Raw genomic sequence first — 6,787 nt, forward strand, 5'->3', positions numbered from 1 at the left:
GTTCCCCTCTCGAGCCTGCAGGACACCACCTGGGTGTGTGCTACCCCAGGCGTGTCCTCCCCTTCCTGTCCCTGCCCCTGCCTCTCCAGGCCTCTATGACCTTCCCCTGCTCTGAGCAGTGCCAGGAGGAGGCTGGTGGTGGGCTCCTGTTCACAGTGGGCAGAGCCTTCAAGGAGGCCACTGCAGGGTCGGGCTTGAGGGCCCAGCTGCTCACCCACCTTTGGAGGTCCTCCTTCCTGCCAGCATGGGGTCCTGAGCTTAGGACGCTCACTGGACTCTGCCGCAGCTCCTCCTGGCTCTAAGCCCAAATCCAGCTCCTCTCATCTCACCCTGGCCCAGCCCTGCCCTCAGGAACCACATGCCTATTTCCCATGCTTGGGGACAGCCCCACAGGGTTTTGTGCATTCTCCAAGACTGTAGTGAACTGTCCCTCAAAAGACATGTCCATGTCTCAATTCCCAGAACCTGTGAGTGTGGATATAGGGTCTTTATAAGATGTAGTTAAGATGAAGTCGTCTTGGATCCAATGACTGGCATCTTAATACATATTAAGACAGAGAAGAGGGAGATCTGAGACACAGTCACAGAAGAGACCCTGACGGAAGCCCACGTGGGAACAGAGGCACAGTCAGGAACCACCCGACACTGGGGAGAGGCCTGCAGAAGGACCCAGCCTTGCGGACACTTGACCTTGGACCCAGGCCTCCAGACAGTGAGATGATGCCCTCTGTTGCGTTAGCCTCCCAGTCTGTGGGGATTTGTTCCAGCAGCCCCAGGAAGCTTCACAAAGATGGACAACTGTTCAGGTGACAAGTGTCCACAAATGCTAACAGAGTGAGGGAAGAACAGGTCCAGGGCAGGGTCGAGGTACCCTCACCTGGTGCCTCTCCTTCTATTAACATGGCAAGGTCACATCCACTCTTAACATCTGGTTACAAATATTACAGCTCCCAAGTCACAACCCTGGGCTTGTCACACATGAGTCTCCTGGCTTGGTCATGTGGTTATGTGGCCCCAGTAAGTTATCAGCCTCTCTGGGCTCCTATCTAAACAGTGTCCGACAACTCCCATTTAAGGTAGCACAAAGATTCAGAATTGTATTTCCAAACCATGCTGAGCTGGCATGTGTAGACCAAATGCCTCAATGTGCCTTCAGTCGCAACAAGTCACCAAAATGACAAGTGCAACCGGAGGGAACTTTGGCCTGAAGCTGATGTTTCTCCTAAGTAATTTTATTCTTATCAACAGAAACAGCATGTGAAGTTTGTTGCTAAGAGTGTCAAAAGGATTTTATACTTGTGTAAGATTTTCCTTAAAAACACATTCACAAATCAATGGCCTGACCAGGCGGTGGCGCAGTGGATAGAGCGTCGGACTGGGATGCGGAAGTACCCAGGTTCGAGACTCCGAGGTCCCGCGCGGGCTCATCTGGCTTGAGCAAAGAGCTCGCCAGCTTGGACCCAAGGTCGCTGGCTCTAGCAAGGGGTTACTCGGTCTGCTGAAGGCCCACGGTCAAGGCACATGTGAGAAAGCAATCAATGAACAACTAAGAAGTTGCAACGCACAACAAGAAACTGATGATTGATGCTTCTCATCTCTCTCTGTTCCTGTCTGTCTGTCCCTGTCTATCTCTGCCTCTGTAAAAGATGTTAGTATTAAAGGATCTGAGTATTAAAAAAAAAAAAAAAAAAAAAACACATTCACAAATCAAGAGGGGACGTCCTTTGTCAGACCACAGATCCTGGAGTAGGGTTGGGGGAACTGGCCCTGGCAGCCCATCGGGAGGGTTGCAGCCTCAGGCCCCATGCCCACACCCTGCCAGGGCTGCCACACCTGGAGGAGTAGCCCAGGACATCCGAACCAGCACCTGGCCACCTTCCTTCCCACTCCCCTATACCTCCCAAATTGGCCCAGGAGAGGCCATGTGGTCAAGGCAAGATGCATTTACAATACTTTCTATCTTCACCCAAGACAGGGTCTGGGTTGTTCACCCACTGGAGAACAGCTTGACCGAGGCTGGCTGTCCACGGGGCCTGCCTGAGGCTCCTTCCCCTGCTGCGCTAGACAGTGTGATTCACTTTGGGCTAGAACCTTCTCCAGCCCCATCTGATCTCAGCGTTCTCCCCTCAGGGGCCCTGACTCTGGTCTCTGCCTGAGCTACACCTGCTCCTTGCCTCTAAAACCCTCCACGAATGTGGTCATTTTATATGTATCTCTTTTTATCTGGACTTTTTTCTCATACAGATATTATAAAGATATTTTATCTAGTAAAGATATTGATCCTTTAAAAAAAATCAGAGTAGGAAAATATAACCAAAATAAAATTGAAATAAAAACAAACAAACAAACAAACAAACAAAAAAAAACCCTCCATGGCCAAGGCCATGAGCAGCTTGTGACTTGTGTCAGACACAGAGCACAGTAAAAGCCTGCCATGTGACTTCCAGTTTGGGTCTTCAAAGGCCATCCACTTCCTCCTGGGACACTCAGAGCCCGGCCATCCTGCTGTGAGAAGCTCGAGGCGCACAGAGCAGCCACAGGCACTTGGCCCAACAGCAGCACCACGCCCAGCACAGACTGGTGAGCCATCTGCAGGTGATTCCCCCTCACAACAAGGACACGTGGGCTTAGAAAGTCCAGTCCCTCCCCCAAGCTCACCAGCAGATAAAGGGCGGAGTAGGGATTTGAACCCATGCCCTGCCTTTTCAGCCAGTTCCCACTTTGCCTCTGAGGGCAGTTTTGGTGGGTGAGTAATGGACTTGATTGGCAGTGCGGGACCCCAAGCTGGGAAGGCAGGGAAGGAGGGCAGAGAAAAGGGAGCCAGGGGCTCCGCTGGGAAGAAGCCACACGGGGTCCTAGCCCTGGGGTCCCAGGACTCGAAACTTCTACAGTTTCCACACTTGTACCGGGCACCGGCGCTCGGCAGGCAGCCGGCCCACCCGTGTACACGGCACCCAGAGTGCAGCGCAGGCCGAATCAGAGCAGGGGAGTGGGGGTGGGGTGGGGGGTGGTCAAGGCACAAAGATGTCACATGCAATGTGGTTGCAAGGCCAGAGCTGGAAGTGACCACTGTGGCCCAGAGATGGCAGGACAAGAAGAGAGGCGAGCTGAGGAGCCTAGAACACACAACAAAGAAACATAATCCTCTCCTCGTCATCCCGCCTGGCGGTGGCCATCCAAGACCCCACAGGGTTCGGGGGGGTCCCCTCTCTCTGTGTCTCCTTTTCACCGGTCCAGTCCTGGGCCCGCCAGTCACTGCTGAGCATCACATGTGCTGTTTTTTGTGTTTGTTTTTTTTTCTCAGAGAAGATAGATATTTCTCTATCAAAATGGAAGATGAACAAGGAGAGGCAATGGGTTTCTATTCCTATGTGAATGAGAACTACGGGTCTGAACCCCGGCTGCCTGTCAGAATCACTGGGACAGTGTCCAAACTCTACCCAGACCGGGAACTGAGAGCATCTACAGCTGGGACCCGGGGTCAGGCAAGTCCAGCGGGACCGTCTAGTGCAGTGGTCCCCAACCTTTTTTGGGCCACGGACCGGTTTAATGTCAGAAAATATTTTCACGGACCAGCCGTTACGGTGGGACGGATAAATATATCATGTGACCGAGACAAGCGTCAAGAGTGAGTCTTAGACGGATTTAACAGAGGGAATCTGGTCATTTTTTAAGAATGAAACATTGTTCAGACTTAACTATAAATAAAATGGAAATAATGTAAGTTATTTATTCTTTCTCTGCGGACAGTTACCAAATGGCCCACGGCCCAGGGATTGGGGACCACTGGTCTATAGCCTGTTGTGACACAGCGTCTGCATCAACACCCAAGTGAGTTATACACATGTAAGGTCTGAGCAGCAAGAGTAGTGTGCCTGGTGTGGAATGTGCGACCCAGGGGCTCTGGGTCTGACGCTTGGTCACCTAGCCGTGATGCCTGTCCTCCTGGGCCCCAAGTGGTGGATGGACATCAGTTGGTGGCCCCGTCTGACCACCAGTGCCCAGGTTTTGATGACCAGGGCAGACAAGACAGGGCACTGGACCCCAGGCCCAGGTGGTCTGAGCAAGGCCCCTGGCCCAGAGTGTTGCACCCAGCCCATTAGGGGTACCCCATTCCCCCCTTGCCCATGGGATGCCAGAACCCTGTATAGACTCCCCGAAACGTGGGTATCTTCCCTGTGCTCATGCACCTCTAAGGCAGCCCATGCCATCCTTGCCTGGCATTGCCTGTTAGAAAGCCCTTCCTGATAGTGGCATAGCATCTGCCTCCTGGGCCCAGGCCAGTGACACCTGGGGCCTTTGCTTCTGACAGGTAAGCTTGTGGGGCCTCCCCTCCACCTCAGGCTGTGGGCTCCTCTGCACCTGTTCCTTTCCTCCCTCAGCCTGAGACCTCAGACCTATTCCTTCCCTCTGCACCTGGCCCACTCTGCCCCCAGCTCCTGTCCCCAGAGCAGCCTTTCCCCGGCACATGCCACACTAATGCCATCCCTGGGACAGTGCTGCCCCTCCCCCACTACTACCATGCTGCATTGAGGGCGAGGACTGGGAGACAGGAGTGTGTGTGTGGTGGGGAGGGGTGTTGAGTGGCCCTGACCAGGAGCAGAGAGTGGACGAGAATGGGTGGGGAAGCAGATATCAATCTCCACGTGAAGACTCGAGAAGGGAGAGATGGAGAGAGAGAATTTTAAAGGTGCTTTGCTGATTAACAATCTGCAATGTGCAAACAGTTTTCCACATTATGGCAAAGTATTCACTGAGCAATCATCCCACTGCAAAGCAAGGAAGAAATGACATATAAACCTGTGCACATAGATGTGCTTTTCTATATGTGCACATACACCTATATAATCCATGCGTTAAAATGCCCTACACTGAGCAAGCAAGAGCAAAATATAAAAACTGTCAGGATCCAGAGAACCAGGAGTTAAATTAGAAGTCCCCAGAGGTAAGCAGCTGCCAAAGCTGGCTTTGTGGGGGGAGGGGGGGGTCACGTGTGCCAAGCCAGTCACCTGATCTTCCTTTGCTATGACCACGTGGCTCTAGGTGGGAGGAGAGCCCTGGCCTGCCAGCATGGGAGTCAGATACCTAGCAGTTGCAAAGCTGGGCTCTCCCTGTTGGAATAGGTTGGGGGTGTGGGTTGGGGTGGGGGTAGGGGTGGGGTAGGGGAGGGGGAGGGGGAGGGTTGGGTGGGGTGGGGGTAGGTGGGGGGCTGAAGAACAGAACGCAAGCAGACTTGCTGGTATCAGCACTGCCGTTGGAGGGGAAAGGGGACATCTCCCTGAAGTCACACCACAGCTGTGCCAGGCCCCACGTGCATTTATACTGGCGTGTGGACCACGTGTCTCAGACTAGAGATGAATTTAAAACGAGCCATCACAGAGGGCCGCTCCCTACCCAGCTGAAGCCGATGGGAATTAATCCCTGGAAGAGCCTGTTGTCTATGTGGGCCTTGAAGAATTAGTAATTAGTGAGTTAGCAGCCAGGATCACGGGCGGCACTCATGGAAGACATCCGGGGAAAAGAGCACACACGGAACACAACCAGGCTTCAGGCCCCCAAGCGTCAAACGCCGGACATAGAAAACATCTAGTGCACAGAAGTCAAAGGAGGATCAGACATGAAAGGAACCAGATGCTGTCAAATGGCTGAGAAATTTTGAAAAGGAAGCAGAACTTCTAGAAACAACAACAAAACCCTACATAATTTAAATAAAACAAACAAAAGGAATAGCAGCATCGAAGCAACTGCTGAGTCGAGGTGCCACCAGCTGCTGCAACAGACACCAAAAGGGTGAAGGTCAAACACGTCTTACTTGTGGATGGTTCAAAACCTGACGGGCGGGCAGCTCTCGTCCCCTGGGCGTGGCTCCTCCGGCTTCAGCATGTGGCCTCCAAGATCACCACTCTCTTCTGCAAACCCCCCCCCCCCCGTTATCACTGCACATCAAGGAGCCCCGAGGGTCCTACAGGGGACTAGGTTTGGGAACCAGGCCCTGCAACGTCATCTTACGTTTTTCACGTTACACAACTCAGTTACACAGTCACGTCAAACTGCAAGGGAGGCTTGGAAATGTAGTCTAGCTGCATGCCCCGCATGGGGAGAGGGTGGGTTTGGTGAGCTGAGCAGCCAGGCCCCCTGGGCCACAGTAGCTGAGCAAAGGGGAGGGTCCAGTAGCCATGGTCATTGTTGAGCTGATAGCACTCTTCCAGACCCTGCCCGCAACCGTTTCAGTTAATCCTTATGACTGCGATCCTGAGGGCTCACCCGGGCAGGGAGGATTGCTCCCATTTTACAGGTAAGGAAACTCAGAGAAGGGCAGTGACTTGCCCAAGACCATGCAGCCGTTCAGAGACCCAGTGGAATTGTAGACCAAGCCTTCTCACCATGTCACACTGACGCCTTTGGCTACAGACAACAAGGGGAAGGAGAAGGATCCTGGAGATGGTGGTCCTCCATTTACTTCTGTGTGTTCAGCTGAGCTGCTGAACCCACTGGCCCAGCTCACTGGCCGAGGGAACTGGCAAGAGGTCAGAGTAGTGGGTCTAGAGCTGAGCTCAGCTTTAAGGTTGGTGTCCTGGAGTGTCACGTTCAGACCAGCTGGGTGCGCTCGAGTTGACGCAGCAGGTGTGGGTCTGCCTCACCTGGAAGAGCTAAGCAGTCACTACGGCAGATAATGACCCAGTGCCTCCAATGTGCTGGGCAGTGTTGTGAGTTCCACCAGCAGAGGCTGGGGGATGGGGACATGAAAAATCCAGGTAGGGTTCACCTGATGAGCTAGCTCTTGAGT

This window comes from Saccopteryx bilineata, chromosome 1, assembly GCF_036850765.1.
Source record: "Saccopteryx bilineata isolate mSacBil1 chromosome 1, mSacBil1_pri_phased_curated, whole genome shotgun sequence".
Lineage (NCBI taxonomy): Eukaryota > Metazoa > Chordata > Mammalia > Chiroptera > Emballonuridae > Saccopteryx > Saccopteryx bilineata.